Source organism: Pristis pectinata, chromosome 39 (assembly GCF_009764475.1).
Source record: "Pristis pectinata isolate sPriPec2 chromosome 39, sPriPec2.1.pri, whole genome shotgun sequence".
NCBI classification, from domain to species: Eukaryota; Metazoa; Chordata; class Chondrichthyes; order Rhinopristiformes; family Pristidae; genus Pristis; species Pristis pectinata.
In genome coordinates, this window is record NC_067442.1 from 8,782,903 (window position 1) to 8,799,759 (window position 16,857).

A 16,857-nucleotide genomic window follows, 5' to 3' on the forward strand; every position below is an offset into this window, starting at 1 on the left:
GTGGATTTGCACAGAAAAACACAATTAACTTAAGCTATCATGGGTTCCTTACGTATTAAGAGAGGAGGATCTAAAACTAGGGCTCGATGTTTAAAGGTAAATGGTCGCCTGATGAAGCAATTACAGAGATTTTGGGGTATATTTACTTGATTAACAAGGCGATGAATAGGTACTGCAGGTGGATAGGACCCAGCATCAAACAGCTCGGCCAAGTGGCGCATTAGGCTTGAGAGTGTTCAGAGGGTCAGGCAGCATCTACACAGGGAAAGGGATAGTCGGCGTTTCGGGTAGAGCTCCAGCATCAATACTGGAAGTGTAGAGCGTAGATAGTCAATGTAAAGTGGCGAGGGTGGTTGAGACAGGAGCTGAAAGCCGTCGGTGGATTCCGGTGAGTTCCGGTATGAGGGGTAGGTGGAGCTACGTGGGTGGAGAGAGGGGGGAGTTTTGAGATAAAGGATGGTCGGTGATTGGTGAAAACACATCAGGAAAAAGTAGGCGGGCAGCTGGAGAATGAGGGGTGGAGTTTGCGATGAGGTCTGTAGATGATAAGTGGACACAATAGAGGGATGCAGAGGATTCAACCTGAGAAGAAAATAGACAAGTGAAACAAGGTAAGGGGGAGGTTGCTGGCTGGGCAGATGCGAACAGTGGGGGAGTGGAGAGAACAGGGGAGCCCATGGCGAGACTATGTGGGTGATAGGCAGGTAGAACCAGGTAGGGTGGAGAAAGAAAGTGCGTAACACGAAACTGGGGCATGGAAAGAAGTGGGTGTGAGAAAGGCCGCGGATATATCTGAAGGAGAGAGGAAGAAACAGAGCTGGAGCGGGTTGTGTGAAATTGGAGAATTCAATGTTCGTGCCATTGGGTCGTGAACTACACAGGTGGAATATGAGGTGCTGTTCTTTTAGTTTGCGTTTATCCTCACCCTGGCATTGGAGATGTCCGAGGACAGACAGGTTGGTGTTGAAAGGTGGAGTGGGCGGTTACCTGGGATTGGTGAAAATAAAACAGCAGACACTGGAAACCTGAAACTAACACGGAAATTTCATGAAGTCGTCGACAGTTCAGCCAGGATCTGTGGAGAGAGAATACGACATAACGTTTCGGCTCGAAGACCCCTGTCTAATCAATGATATTACTCTGTTGATCCAGTTTACCATATTTACCCAATATTTTTGTTGCTACCTCAGTTTTAAATTCAAAAGCAAGCCCTTTTCCTGCAGTGTGGTCACCATCTGTAAGAATATCCAATGATATCTGAGCCAAAATGTTTTTCTTTGTAGACAATCCAAACAAACACCTGGTGTAAAAATCGGGGGAAAACGCGGATGACTGAGTAGCTATACAAAGTAATCGGGCGGCGCCTTGAGATCAGAATCTGAGCCATAATGGTTGAATTCAATGCCCAGAAGAACCCAGACTGATTAGATCATTCTTCCCCCGAATCACTTCCACCCCACCCCACCCCCACCCCCGCCCGTAAAAATAATTAGCGACGCAATGTTGTAAGGGCGAGCGTTGTTTTTCAAGCCACTGTACCATTTCTGATATCAGCCCCTCCATCACTTTGTGTACATCAAGTACTGAAAAACATGACATTTCCGGGTTAGACAGGGTTTTCTTTATTCGGCTTCTATATACTTCGGTTGTGTTAATGTCGGTGGGTTTCCTCGCTGAACAGGAATTAGTCAACATCTACACATCTACACATCCGTTTACCAGCAATTAGCTCCAAGCCTTCAATGTCTCGGCGATCCAAATGTTTGTGTGGGTGGAAAGGTTCTTCCTCAAATCCCTCCACACTAAACCTACGTCCTTCAGTTTTTGACACATCGCCTATGCGGGGAAGTTCCCCAATATATGTTGCATCGATGTCACTCAGAGTTTAATGCATCTCTATTATGTTCACCCTCATAGTCCGACCTCCAAGGAAAACCAACTCATCTTATTAACTTTCCCCTCAACGGTCCACCCCTGGACACATCCTGACGAATCTCCGCTGCACCATCTCACCTTTATTCAGAGCCCCAGTCTCGTTATATGTTAAACTAGAATGCCCCCATATTTATCTCTAACTGGCCCACCCATTCCTTTCTGCACCTCTATGGTTTTCTACGTGTTTATGAACGAAATATGGATTTTTTCTGTGACCTGTCAATCACTCTCCTTCCTCTACACTCTCTGTGTTCAGCCTGGCCTTCGATTGCATTCAGCCCCTGATAATTCTCCTTCATTCTATGTCAGTAGTGCCACAGACCACGTGTTGGAGGCGGGATTCGATGGGGCATCTTGTTATAAAACGAGGGAGTCAGATGATAGGCCGAATGGTCTCCTTCTGTATGGATTCGTTAAGATTCCCGTGGGTCTATGATTGTGTAATTACACAACAAGGAACACATTTGCATAAGGCGGCGCCAATATTTTGCGGAGCACATGCGTTCAGTCTGCAGGAGAGCCCCCCCCCCCCCTACCAATTCTCTTTACTGCCACTTTAATTCCTCTTCCAACCCCTCACCGGACCGTCCTATCTGCGGTCACTGGCTCAGCTACAACAGGGCTCAACGCTCTTTTGAGTAAAAATGCTCTCATTATCCGGCTAGGCATGTTGCAGTCTTCTGGACTGAAGTTGTTCAGTTAAACCTCTGTCTGTACTAGAACTGGTTCTTTCGGTCTTTCACCCATATGTTCCTTTGGGTCCGTTTTTCTCTTTGCATTAATGTAGTCGGGCCTGCTGGACATGTTCAACGACAAACAATACAAAAATTCCGATTTTAACTGCCACATGAAGTCATTGACAGTCACCCTATCAGAGGTGCTCCCTTTGTTCTGCACAGTCATCCAGCATCTTCCCTGCAAATGATGACGAACATGTTTCACTTTCTCAGTTCTGATCAAGGCCTCTCACCGGAAACTCTAACTATGTTTATCTTTCTACTGAATGTGCCTGATTGTGAGTGTTTCCAGCATTTGTTGATTCCTTTTTACGTTGTTATGTGTAGCAGAGCACATGTTATATATTATTTGATAGTTGTGCACCTCAGGGACCGTCTTTTCACTGTGCGCAAATGTCCACTAACTCGGAGACGTATCCAAAGGAATTAAATAATTGAAATAAGCGATGTGCGAGTGTGTTCTGAACGAGAATTGCGTGGCTGAAGAATTGTTGACAACATCGCAAGTAAAATCGGTTGGCTTCGATCCATCGCCTCCAGTGTTTGGGCCCAGCACACTTCCGCTGCGCCACTCTTGTTAGGTGAAGCAGCTCGTCGAACATGTCGTTCCTTTTCCTCGGTTGCTGTTTTCTTTCCGACATCATGTGGTTTCCCTTCAGTCTTCTCTTCCTTTCACAGCTTACTATTTTCTTACCTTTTCTCTTCCTCTCTATCATTCTTTTCTGATTTCTCACTTTCTGCCCCATCCGGTTATGTGCTGCCTGTGCCCTCTCCCCACCGGATATCTCGTTCCCGACATTTCAGGTATTAATGTGTTGTAAATTATTGAATTATCCCTCTTTCTGTGGACCTGCTGCCGGGCATTGCGTTTATCTTCCTCTCTGTCTCTTCCACGTGTATTCTGTTGGAGTCCGAGCTGTGTTTTATATTGAGGCGTAAGTGCTGGAGAGACTTTTTCTCTCCCTCTCATTTGTCGATTCTAGTAACGAGGCATTCCACAGCCAAGTGAGAATGTTTGGATGAGGCGACTGCCTGTCTAACTGACTGGAGGTAACGATGTTTGCAGACGGCGTGAGATTGACGTCTCCTGAACTTCCTGTACTTCTGTCGAAGACGGGCAAGCTATTCAGAATGGAATTCTATTATAATGCGTAATACAGTAAGATTAACATTTGTGTCATGTGCAGCTAAAGTTATTTAATCCCCTCAAACGTGGCAACGGTTTCTATGTAAAAGTTGTTGTAAACACCTTGCTATTGTGATATCATGTGAAAGGAAGTCGTTTTCATGCTGCAGGATGTTGCATGATCATGAACACAAAAGAAGATCTTTCCCAGTAAGGTGGAGAGCTTCTTTGGCACGGTGTTGTGTTACCAAAGCACATAACAGATAATATGTGCTCACATTTGCTGTCGCCAGCGCCTCTCAACAGCAGAAATGAGGTGATGGCACTGTTTCGTATCTCTTGAGAACAGTTTGTTTCTTGGATAGATTGAGCAGATTTTACCATTAAATTGTAGCCGTGGACGAGTGATGTCGAGGACTATTGGAGACGATTGCATTTGCTTTGGCCAGGATCAGCAGAAGGTATTTGAGAACAATTCGTTTCGAACATGTTGACTGGATCAGAACAGAATTTAGTCAAACAGTGCATTGCAACAAGGAGTTGATGCAGTCCTTCCCGCCTACAAGGGCGAGTTTTTCATTTCCCCACATGGGACTGTTCAATTACGGAGTAAGGTCGCTTTTGGATTTCACAGTCTGACATCATACACAGGTCTGCTCGGACCTCTGCGGGATTTCCCCTTCTATAATCAAAATTCATTGTTACCAACGTGGAGATATCGGGTATTGATCCCGGGTCCTCATACGTGCAAAGTATATTCTATTTCACTGAGCTCCACCCGGCACGTCGATAGCTCACGACGTAATTTATCTCGTGTATCCCTCCCGCTGATCACAAAGCACAGACATTCAAACACAGAACATAAGAGCTGGTGACGTTATTCAGTCCTTCGAGTCCGCTCCGCCATTGAGTACTATAATGGCTGATGATCTTTGTTCATACCTCTGTTCCCGGTCCCTCCCCATACCTTCGATGTTTTCTATGCACGGGAATCTCTCTGTTCCCTTCCAAATATACTTGTTGGGTTGGTGGAAAGACTGCGCGATTGAAAAGAGGGCGCGCTGCTAATTGCGGCACAGATGATATTAAACTGTATAATTAAAACCAAACGCTAGAACGGATGTGTATGTTGAAATTAAATATCGTTTGTGTTAATTTAAAATACTGAGGCAGCGGAGGATGAAGTGTAAATTTCCACGATATAGTACACACTGGACAGAAGTGAAACCAGAAAACGCAAAGTAATGGAAACAGTCATCTGCGGTGAGCGAATTTGAACGAATATTTCTGTTTCGTGACCTCAAATCAGATCGTTTCAGCCTCAACCGAAAACCGAAAGACCCTAAAATAAACGAAAAGACAATGCTAGACCTGGAAAATCCGGAAGTCAGACATAAACTTCGTGTTTATTTCCAGGATGTCACTTCATGTAACGTGCATATTGAGGTGAGAGGGAAATGCAAGATCCTGACTGCCGGGTTCTGGAAATAATAGGGAGATTTCTCCATGAGTTCATTGAGGCAGCAGCCTGCCGCCACAGGTCCCTGAGGGTCATGACCCTGCGTACGTACACACGACACTTCATGTGTGTATTGGTTAAAGAGGAAACAGAAGCGACATGGGAAATTTCGGAGAATATGCATCAGTTCAACTACAGTAAAAAGGAATGACATTCCCGTGTAGTACCGGGCACGTCATCGAGATGGGGTGGGGAAGGCTGCGGAAGACGGACTGGAGGAGATGATCTAGGGATACGGAACAACATGAAGTAACATTTAACGTTGCAGAGGAACCAGTTCAGCGAGACGGAAAATTGTGATTAAAACACGAAAGCTTCAATGGAACATCTGGGGAAAGAGCAGCCATGCTGACTCACACTGATTAATCGCTGCCTTTGCAAATGCCGATTTATATTCTCTGTTATATTTATTTTCTTTTCAGCTTTCATGCCCTTGACTTTACACCGATAGGTTTGTCCGTTCCTGCCTTATCTGTGCTGTCCTTCTTGGTTAAGGGTACACACTTATGATTCTCTATTCAGCCGGAACCTCACGCGTGCCGAGAGATGAGTTCCCCAAAAAAGTTGCTTTCGCTCTGGAACTATTTTCCCTTCACCCCTTCGTATCATCGAGGTGGATGACGGGATCGATCATTCTGTTTCTAGTACAAGGATAAGTGGCAAACCGAGCTGCCAGGAGTGGCAACGTGGTCCTCACCGGGATAGAGTCAGGCTGAGATCAGACAGAACACGGTAGTTAGAGTAAGATGTTGGATGCTGTTTACACAGTCGATTGTAAATAAAGGAAAAGGAATCTGGGTCCCGAACGGACCATAACCTTAAAGTGAGATATCAGTGATGCTGTGTTTGTGTGGCGGTCCAGTTGCGGGTTTACTCATGCACAGGTCTGGTTTATAGTTCATGTCTTCTCAACAGATGATTGACATGGTTCAGAACCATGGATAAGGATAAAAGAATCATGTTGTGATTATTTGAAACGTCAGTTCACAGATAACGCGAGTGGTGGGCTTCGATTGTGGAAAGACAAGCTGAAAATGTGGATTTATTTGCTGAACTGGAAGTAGAAGTTCACTGGGAAGCTCTCAGAACAAAGCCAACACTAAGGCACGGCCTGTGCCAGAGTACTTGCTGGAAGTAAACTTTGCTAGCTGTAAATATTTTACATGCCTTTTAGTAGGCAAGGACGGCAAGGGTCAGTATTGAACAAGTAAGCAAAGAAACCACGTTTGGCAATAAGTATAGCTGAGGGGAATTCCACACACAGCGTTCAGAATATACAGGTGTTCATTCACTGTGCTTAAAGTGCATACAAGAGAAGGCATCGTTCAAACAGAGATGGAGAGAACATCCGGCAAACTGTAGTGATACTACCTCCAGCGTGTTTAATTTATTTGGTTGAATTTCTCCGTTCCATTATTCCCCAGTATTATTTAACCTGTCCTAATCTGTAAAGTATGAGCGAGGTCAATGCTGAGATCTCTAGTTGTCCAGGACTGATTTCAGGATCAGTTCCGATTAACCAATGGGTGCGGAAAACGGTGCCTAGAACGCTCACAGAAATGCAGAAGGAAGTTGATAAACACAGTGTTGAAATGCACTTTAATACTACCTAAATACAAAATACATTGTGGTTTAGCAATGTATTGAAAATGAAAGGGAAATGTTTGGACAAATGGGCCGAGATGTGGCACTTCCGAGACTCGATGACGAGAGGTCGTCTGTGAGGGACAGTCACATAGTGAATGAAAGAGTTAATTTGATTGGAAGTGTAAATGGAGTGCAGTGCGAGCAACTTTCATATTCAAATGATGCTTGCGTTTCATCTATCTGTGATAGACAATATTTTGAATATTTTGTTCGGTGACACCATAAAGTCATGAAAAATGTTAAACAAGTGAACAAAAGAGGAAAACATGTTCTTCGCTGGTCCGAGGTCGAGTGTGGGAAGAAGCTGATCGGCATGAGGACACGAGAGAAGATTGCCGTTGATACTGGAAAGTTTTGATGGGACAGGATATGATGTGTCAGAATTATCGGTGGAATCGGAAACTCTGAAATATTTATAAAAGTAAGGGAGTTATGTCGATTTTCTTTATTTGAGTAACGACCATTTCAAAGCTCGGGTCTGCGAAGTGAGTTGGCCAGATTGACTTTCTGTGCTGTAAGGTACTGTTCTCAGTCTGCGTACACTAGGCACCCATTGACCTGACAACTGAATGTCCGTGCGGAGCATCACTGGCGGTTCTTATATCGGTGTGTACTTGTGATGGAATGAGACATACGGGAATGCAGTAAACCTCTGTCATGTTATACCTCAACCACCCTGGTTGTCGCCTCCAGCACTAAACCCACCTGAAAGACAAGCGGGTGGCTGAACAATCCCCTCTCATGAAGGCGTAGCTATCACTTCACCTGGGACATTAATCTCATTTTATTCTGCAGGGACATATGATACCACCAATGTAAATATTCATCGGTAATTGAAGCAAATGGCGTTGTTCTTTTTTTTAAAAATAAGAACGAATGGACAAAATATCTTTGTTCAACCGGTTCAAACTTCATGAAACGGAATAGAAAGGGGAAACGCTCTCCACTGAAATTCTTTCCAAACGACATTCAGATAAATAGTTTGTAAAGTCCCTCTAGGGGTTCACTATATTACTCAACGTCACAATGAAGAAAAATAGTTCACATGAAGTGTTTGTTCAGTGGCTTGTGGATAATCTGACTGAGGAGGACAACAATTGGTTTAACAGATGTTCCGCCTGGTGTATAAGGGATCCTTGAAACAGAGAATGTTGGCAGTTTGGAACGTTTTGTACAACTGATCGCTGCTTCAGGTGGAAAATGGCATATCCAGCCATATTTCACATCGTCAGAATTTACTATACTGTACTTGCAGCGGTCGCTATTCCTGGTAAAGTATGGAACTGAATGGTGATTATTTGTGGCTCCATCCAATGAATTAAGCTTACGGCGTTGTAGATTATCTGTATCTTTCTGTCCAGATGCTTACGCTATTGCATATTTCAGGAAGTGGGAAATGAAAAGAAAACAATGTTGTTATTATGTTCTAAAATGTAATGTATATTACTTTGGTGGCGTATTTCTGTATGGCACTTTAAGTGAAGATTTCTATCTATTTATATCCCTGATTATCCAAAGCACATAATGCAAATTGACCTTTTATTATTAACACCGCCGAATACCAGAAATATTTCAGTGTGCTTACAAAGCGCACAAACGATAAGATTCCGCACCAACGTTACCTCCTTTCACATGCAATCAGGACTCGCCGGCGCCGAGAGGTGTGTGGTTTGCCAGTTGAGATCTGGACATTGCTGAATCCGCTCTGGATTTTGGCAGGCCCAGCACAACTGTGACCACCATACCGTGAAGGTTGACTGAAAGAGCGGCGAGACGATTCCTGGCAGCGCTCGATTCAGCTCAAAACTATCACCAGATTTTCCTGCCTCTCATTGCAAATAGACTTCTTCCTCCGCTGTCATCCCAAACTGAGGGAACTGTAATTGTACCATCTCCACACAAGTCCGTGTCTTCTAACTGTCAGGGCAAGAAGCAACGACCCAAACTCTGTTGTCTGGCAGAAAACACAAAAGGCACCTTGTCCGTCGGAATAAAAAGAAATGGTTCGGTAATGTCGCCACCCTTTTGAATTCCCGTCAATTGCTTACCAGTGTCGTAATTGCGAGGTAACTCTATTCTGAATGTGCCTTATATGTTAACTTGGCAAGTGCCATTTGGCCTGCCTTCTGTCTTCGCTGATAGTTGACAAGCACAACTATGGAAATCCAATATATTTTATTTTTCTTTAAAGATAAGTAGCTATGTTTGTCAATTACGTATATATTTATCCAAACAAGAACAGTTGTTTTCCACTTAACTGTGTCTGTAGCCGTTTCCCCACGACTGACCCTGTCATATTCAGTGCGACCCTCAGCTCCTTCCCCAGAGAGAGGGATTATGCTTTGTGTTCCATTAATTTAATCACCTCGTTGATTTGGTGCCTGGTTTCTCGTTATCCACTTCTACCATCTAATTAAACGATACTTAGTATACAGTGTCATGCAAAAGTTTGGGCACCCCCGGTCAAAATTTCCGTTACTGTGAATAGCTAAGCGAGTAAAAAATGACCTGATTTCCAAAAGGCATAAAGTTAAAGGTGACACATTTCTTCAATATTTTAAGCAAGATTACTTTTTTTTATTTCCATCTTTTACAGTTACAAAATAACAAAAAAGGAAAAGGGCCCGAAACAAAAGTTTGGGCACCCTACAAGGTCAATACTTAGTAACACCCCCTTTGACAAGTATCACAGCTTGTAAACGCTTTCTGCAGCCAGCTAAGAGTCTTTAAATTCTCGTTTGGGGGATTTTTGCCCATTATTCTTTGCAAAATGCCTCTAGTTCTGTGAGATTCTTGGGCCGTCTTGCATGCACTGCTCTTTTAAGGTCTATACACAGATTTTCGATAATGTTTAGGTCGGGGGACTGTGAGGGCCATGGCAGAACCTTCAGCTTCTGCCTCTTCAGCTAGTCCATTGTGGATTTTGAGGTGTGCTTAGGATAGTTATCCTGTTGTAGAAGCCATCCTCTTTTCATCTTCAGCTTTTTTACGGACGGTGTGATGTTTGTTTCCAGAATTTACTGGTATTTAATTGAATTCATTCTTGCCTCTACCAGTCAAATGTTCCCCGTTCCACTGGCTGGAACACAAGCCCAAAGCATGATCGATCCACCCCCGTGTTTAACAGTTGGAGAGGTGTTCTTTTCATGAAATTCTGCACGTTTTTGTCTCCAAACTCTCCTGCGTCCTCACCACAAAATTCAGCATCAGAAGTTTGCAAAGGAAGATCTAAACAAGCCTGATGCATTTTGGAAACAAGTCCTGTAGATTGATGAAGTTTAAATAGAACGTCCTGGCTGCAATGAGCAAAGGTACGTTTGGAGAAAAAAGGGTGCAGAATTTCATGAAAGGAACACCTCTCCAACTGTTAAACACGGGGGTGGATCGATCATGCTTTGGGCTTGTTTTGCAGCCAGTGGCACTGGGAACATTTCACTGGTAGAGGCAAGAGTGAATTCAATTAAATACCAGCAAATTCTGGAAGCAAACATTACACCGTCTGTAAAAAAGCTGAAGATGAAAAGAGGATGGCTTCTACAACAGGATAACGATCCTAAACACACCTCAAAATTCACAATGGACTACCTCAAGAGGCAGAAGCTGAAGGTTCTGTCATGGCCCTCACAGTCCCCCGACCTAAACATTACCGAAAATCTGTGGATAGACCTCAAAACAGCAGTACATGCAAGACGGCCCAAGAATCTCACAGATCTAGAAGCCTTTTGCAAGGAAGAATGGGAGAAAATCCCCCAAACGAGAATTTAACGACTCTTCGCTGGCAGCAGAAAGCGTTTACAAGCTGTGATACTTGTCAAAGGGGGTGTTACTAAGTATTGACCTTGCAGGGCGCCCAAACCTTTGCTTCGGGCCCATTTTTTTTTGTTATTTTAAAACTGTAAAAGATGGAAATTTAAAAAAAGCAATCTTGCTTAAAATATTAAAGATATGTGTCATCTTTTACTTTATGCCTTTTGGAAATCAGGTCATCTTTTACTCGCTTAGCTATTCACAGTAACAGAAATTTTCACCAGGGGTGCCCAAAATTCGCATGCCACTGTATCGACCTGTATAGTTGAGCATTGCTTTTAATTTCTAACAGATGTTCTATGAATGTGTTCGTTCCCACAATTGTTTCACCAAACACGCACGTCCCGGCAACGTCTGCTTTCCCTCTCACCCGATTGATCTCTTCTGCCCCGTGCCTACCCGAGTCCTGGACACGTTGATGGTATGTCCATTCCACAAGGCGGAGCGGTCAGAGAGTGACAGCTCACTTTAACAGTGATGATGTGAATCCCTGTCCCCGAATATTCCTGGGAGTCGTTTGACATCTTGTGACGTCATAAGGCTTTCCACGTCGTCTCCAAATATCTCTCAGATTCAGATGCGATTGCTTCAAGATGTTTTACAGATGCAATTCTTAAATATATTCATTCCAACAGTGACCCAACTGAGGTCAGTTATTTTAAAGCAGTATAATACAAGTAATTTGAAATTAAAACAAATCATTTCTGTGCATGTGTCGCTCCTCGCAAGTCGCCAACACCATTAAAGCCATTGGGAATGCGCTGGATGCCCTCCCGCCATCTGTTCACTGCATGGCCGAACCACCCGAAGGCGCTCTGTTCTTATTTAAAACCAGGCCTAGCCTCCAACTTTCCGTCCTGTCAGTTGACTTCAGAGCGTGAAACTAGCGAGAGCTCAGCTGTACATCGCTCACGAAGTGTCAGTCCAAAAAACCATCCGCACCCAATTCGTGAGCGCAGGCGGCCTGATCACCTGTCGGCAGCTCCAGTCAATGGCCCGATCCTAATATTAATTTCACTGTACTAATCAATTCACACTGACCAATCTAGATCGGTTGGGAAGTAACACCATATTTTGTAATTTAAATTAATCTAACAGCGATTGTGATCCTGTCCCGCGGAAAATGTGGTCTCTCCAAATGCATCACACGCTACCTGGTGGCCATGACGGCAGCAGATCTGATGGGCGTTGTCTTTGCTGTGATATTGGAGCAGATTAATTTCATCTATCTGTTTGCTAATTTCTTGTTGAGAACTCCGGTGTGCACTGCGATACTTGTCCTACGAGTTGCAATCTCGGACTCTTCCGTTTGGTTGACGGTGGTTTTCACATTCGATCGCTACATTGCCATCTGTTGTCAGAAGCTGAGGAAACGATATTGCACCGAGAGAACAGCGACTGTGGTGATCCTGGCAGTGTGTGCAGGGAGCTGTGCTGGGCCATTCCACTTTACTTTGCAGTGGATCTAAAGTGCTGCATCGCCAAGGCTGAATACTCAAGGTTACCCGTGTGGAGAGCCTACAGGTTTTGTAACGGTATCGTGACTCCGGTATTACCATTCGGTTTAATTGTGCTGTTTAATACTTTAACTGTTCGACATATTGCAGCGGCAAATGGTGTCCGCCGGGGACTCCGGAACAGCAGCGGGATCCAGAAAGATCCGGAGGTAGAGAGCCGGAGAAAATCAATGATTTTGTTGTTCTTTCTATCAGCTAATTTTGTTTTACTGTGGATGCCCCATTTTGTGCACACTATGAATTGGTAAGCGGAAAATTATTCCTACACAGACAGATACATCAGCACGCCGAGATATATCCTGCAACAGTTTGGGTATATGTTACAGTTTCTCAGTACCTGCATCAACACGTGTATTTACGGACTGACTCAGAGGAAATTCAGGGAGGAGCTGAAAAATGGAGTGAAATATATGTTTACATTAAATCGGCAACTCGGTAAATAAAATGTGTACCCGAGTAATTGATCTTTAAATTAATTTTCTGGTCTGTTCTATTTGTGAGTTAGGAGACTGCTGTTTCCAGATCCGACAGTATATTGATTCGGTTCAATACAAGACATTGATTCAGCAGATTAGGCAACAAGGATTAAATTATTATTTCCATTGCAGGATAATTGACTCATATATCATGGGTCTAAAGTCCACCGTGGCTGACGAAGAAACGACTCAGAAGTGAGAATGTGAAAAGGGATCTGTTGTATTTCCCTGCATTGAACACACGGTGGACAAAAGCCTGCTTAGTACCGAAAGAAAAACATAACTAGTTTTGCAAAGAAAAAATCCACCTGTCATCCGAAAACTGTGCTTTGTCGTGTTATTCTCTCATATTTCCAGCATCTCAGATCTACTGTGATATAACAGATCGTTTCCAATTAACAGTTACTAGCTTTATCACAGCGACATGTTCGTGCCAGACTTGTCAGGAACAGCGAAGTATCAAGGGTTCCGGTATATTTGTGTTAGGGATGTGAGCTGAGGCTCTCCCATTGCGCTTCGGTGATGTTGACGCCTTTGATGTCCTCAAACACGGTTTACTCGTGTGCATGTCTGTTGGTCATTGGGACGGCGTTCATACTTCCCATTGATCTTCAATTGAAAAAATAGAATTATATTGCACTTTCTCTGAATGAATCGTCTGCCACTCTTTCTGTCGGTTGTAACAACGGAGACGTTTCAATGCGAAATGAAGGTCTCGGTTGGAGTCAACCGTCAGGAAATACCGCCTGTAACCGCCATGAATTTGAAGCCCTAAGTCCGAGCATGACTCTGCTACACTCCTCGTACTTCTGGTGAAGATAGCCAAGATGTTAGGAATGGGACTGCAGTGTGTTGTGGGAGACTGCAAGATATCTGTAATCAATTAATAACAGTTGAATTAAATGTTCTATTTTGTCCATATAAAATTTTTCAGACGTGCAGCACATTCTGTTCAACAACCTTGATCGTGCTTATGGTTAATGTGTCAAGATTGTTTTAAACAACGTGATTAACCCTTCACAAGATCACAAGACAGGGGAGCAGAAGTAGGCCATTTGGCCCATCGAGTCTGCTCCAAAGAAACGGGGAAAAAGAAAAACGAAATGAGAAATGGGGGGGGGGGAGCAAGAAAAACTATTCTAACCTCAATTTCCAGCCTTATCCCCATATCCCTTGATACTTTGACTAATTAGATATCTATCTATCTCCTCCTTAAACGCCTCCAATGATCTGGCCTCCACTGCTGTACGTGGCAAGGAATTCCATAAATTCACTACCCTCTGGCTAAAGAAATTTCTCGTCAACTCTGTTTTAAACCTGTACCCTCTAATCCTAAGATTGTGCCCTCTGGTCCTGGACTCACCCACCTAGGAAAACAGCTCGGCCACATTGACTCTGTCCAGTCCTTTCAAAATTCTGAATGTTTCTATGAGGTCCCTTCTCATTCTTCTGTACTCCAGTGAGTACAGTCCAAGACCCGACAAACGCTCATCATATATAATCACAGGCCTTCAACCTGTGAACAATCCTCCACGACTACCTCCAAGCACCAAGCCAATTCTAACCGAAACGGTAACTTTGTTCCTCGTTACTCAAGCACTGCCTGAACTGCTGAGTGTTTCCAGCATTTTCTGCTTTTAGCACAGATTTCCACCAAATAGTTTTTTTTCCAAATTTAGTTTCAACCAAATTTGTGTGCGAACCACGTGATGAAAATAAACGGCCGTAAAGAGGCTGGGATGGCGGGCAGGGCGGCCACAACTTCCACTTTGAGGTTCTCGGGCTGCCGAACCTATTGGTAATATCAACCCAGGCCCCGGAGCAGATATCCACAAGTACGAGAAGGTGGTAGATCATCGATTGAGGGAACAACTACACAAGATGGTAACGTGCGCCCTAATGCCCTCTGATGTCCTGATGTCAGTGAGCGTGACGTTTTCCTGGATGTCAGATTCATCAGTCAGCTCAGATGTCAGTGAATTGATCTCATAAAAAAGCAGTGCACCAGGCTCGGTTTCCGTCACTGGACTATGTAACACAAGCAGTGGACCCCAAGGTCCCTCTGCTCCTTCACACTGCTAAGAATCCTGTCATTAATCTTGTATTCTGCCTTCAAATTCGATCTTCCAAAGTGTATCACTTCACACTTTTCCAGGTTGAACTCCATCTGTCAGTTCTCAGACCAGCTTTGCATTCTATCATGTCCTATTGTAACCGACAGCAACCTTCCACACTCTCCACAACACCAGCAACCTTCGTGTCATCCGGAAACTTACTAACCTACATTCCACATCCTCATCCAAATTATTTATAAAAATCATAAAGATCAGGGGTGCCAGAACACCACTGGTCACCGACCTCTACCTTCATCAATATGCTTTGTCACATCCTCAAAGAATTCAATAAGGCTCATGAGGCACGACCTGCCCCTCACAAAGCCATGATGAATGTCCCTAATCAGCCGATGCTTCTCCAAATGCCCATAACTCTTGTCTCTAAGAAACTTCTCAAACAATTTGCCCACCACTGAAATAAGACTCACTGACCTGTAATTCCCAGGGTTATCCCTACTCCCTTTCTTGAACAAAGGAACAACATTTACACCCTCCAATCATTTGGCACTACTCCTGTGGCCAGTGAGAACCTAAAGATCATCGCCAAATGCGCAGTAATCTCTTCCCTCGCTTCCCATAATAACGTTGGATATATTTCGTCCGGCCCCGGTGACTTATTGACCCTCATGTCTTCCAAAAGTTCCAGCACATCCTCTTTCCTCCCTTCGACATGCCCTGGATTATCAGCCTGTTCTACACCATCCTCACAAACATCAAGGTCTCTCTCAATGGTGAATACTGAAGTAAAGTATTCATTAAGGACTTCTCCTACGTCTTTTGACTCCAGGCACATGTTTCTTCTTTTATTCTTGATCGGTCCTACCCTCACTCTAGTCATCCTGCTATTCTTCACATGCGTGTAGAACTTCTTGGAGTTTCCCTTATTCCCACTCGCCAAGGCCTTCGCATGCCACTTTCTAGCTCTTAGGTCCATTCTTAAGCTCCCGCCTGGCTAACATGTAACCCTCCAGAGCCCTGTATGATCCTTGCTTTCTAAACGTTAGGTAAGCTTCTTTATTCCTTTTGACAAGATATTCTACGCCTCTTGTCAACCATGGTTCCTCCAATCTACCATCCTTGCCTTGCCTCAATGGGACAAACTTTTCCAGAACCGTATGCAAGTACTCCCTGAACAACCTCCAAATTTCCGTTGTGCACTTCCCCAAGAACAGATGTTCCCAATTTACGCTCCCAAGTTCCTACCAAATAGCATCCCAATTCTCCTTCCCTCAATGAAATACTTTCTCATATCGTCTGCTCATATCCCTTTCCAAGGCTATGGCAGAGGTCAAGGAGTTATGGTCATTGTCTCCAAAATGTTCTCCCACCGAGAGGTCTGAAACCTGGTCAGGCTCATTTCCCAGTACCAGGCCTAGTATGGCCTCTTCTTTCGTCGGCCTGACCAGGTACTGTGTCAGGATGCTTCCTATACACTCCAAACAAACTCTTTCCCATCTATCCCCTTTACACTAAGGAGGTGACAATCTATATTAGGGAACTTGAAATCACCGATAACAACAACCCTTTTATTTTTGCACCTCTCCAAAATCTGCCTCCCGATCTGCTCCTCAGTGTCTCTGCTGCTATTCCGGACTCTGTACAATACTCCCAATAGAGTGATCCTTCCTGTTTTGACTTCAACCCACACTGACTCAATGGACGATCCCTCCATGGCATCCTCTCTTTCTGCAGCTGTGACACTGTCCCTGATCAGTAAAGCCACTGCCCCACCACTTCTATCTCCGTCCCTGTCCCTTTTGAAACATCTAAACTCCGGAATATCCAGCTGCCATTCCTGCCCTTGTGACAGCCAAGTCTCCGTATTGGCCACCACGTGGTAGTTCCATGCATTTACCCATACTGTGTGTTCATCATCCTTGTTCCTGATGCTTCTGCATTTAATGTAGACACACTTCAGCCAATCAAGCAGACCGCAATGTTGCCCTTTCAGCTGCCGATCCTTCGTCACAATCTTTCTA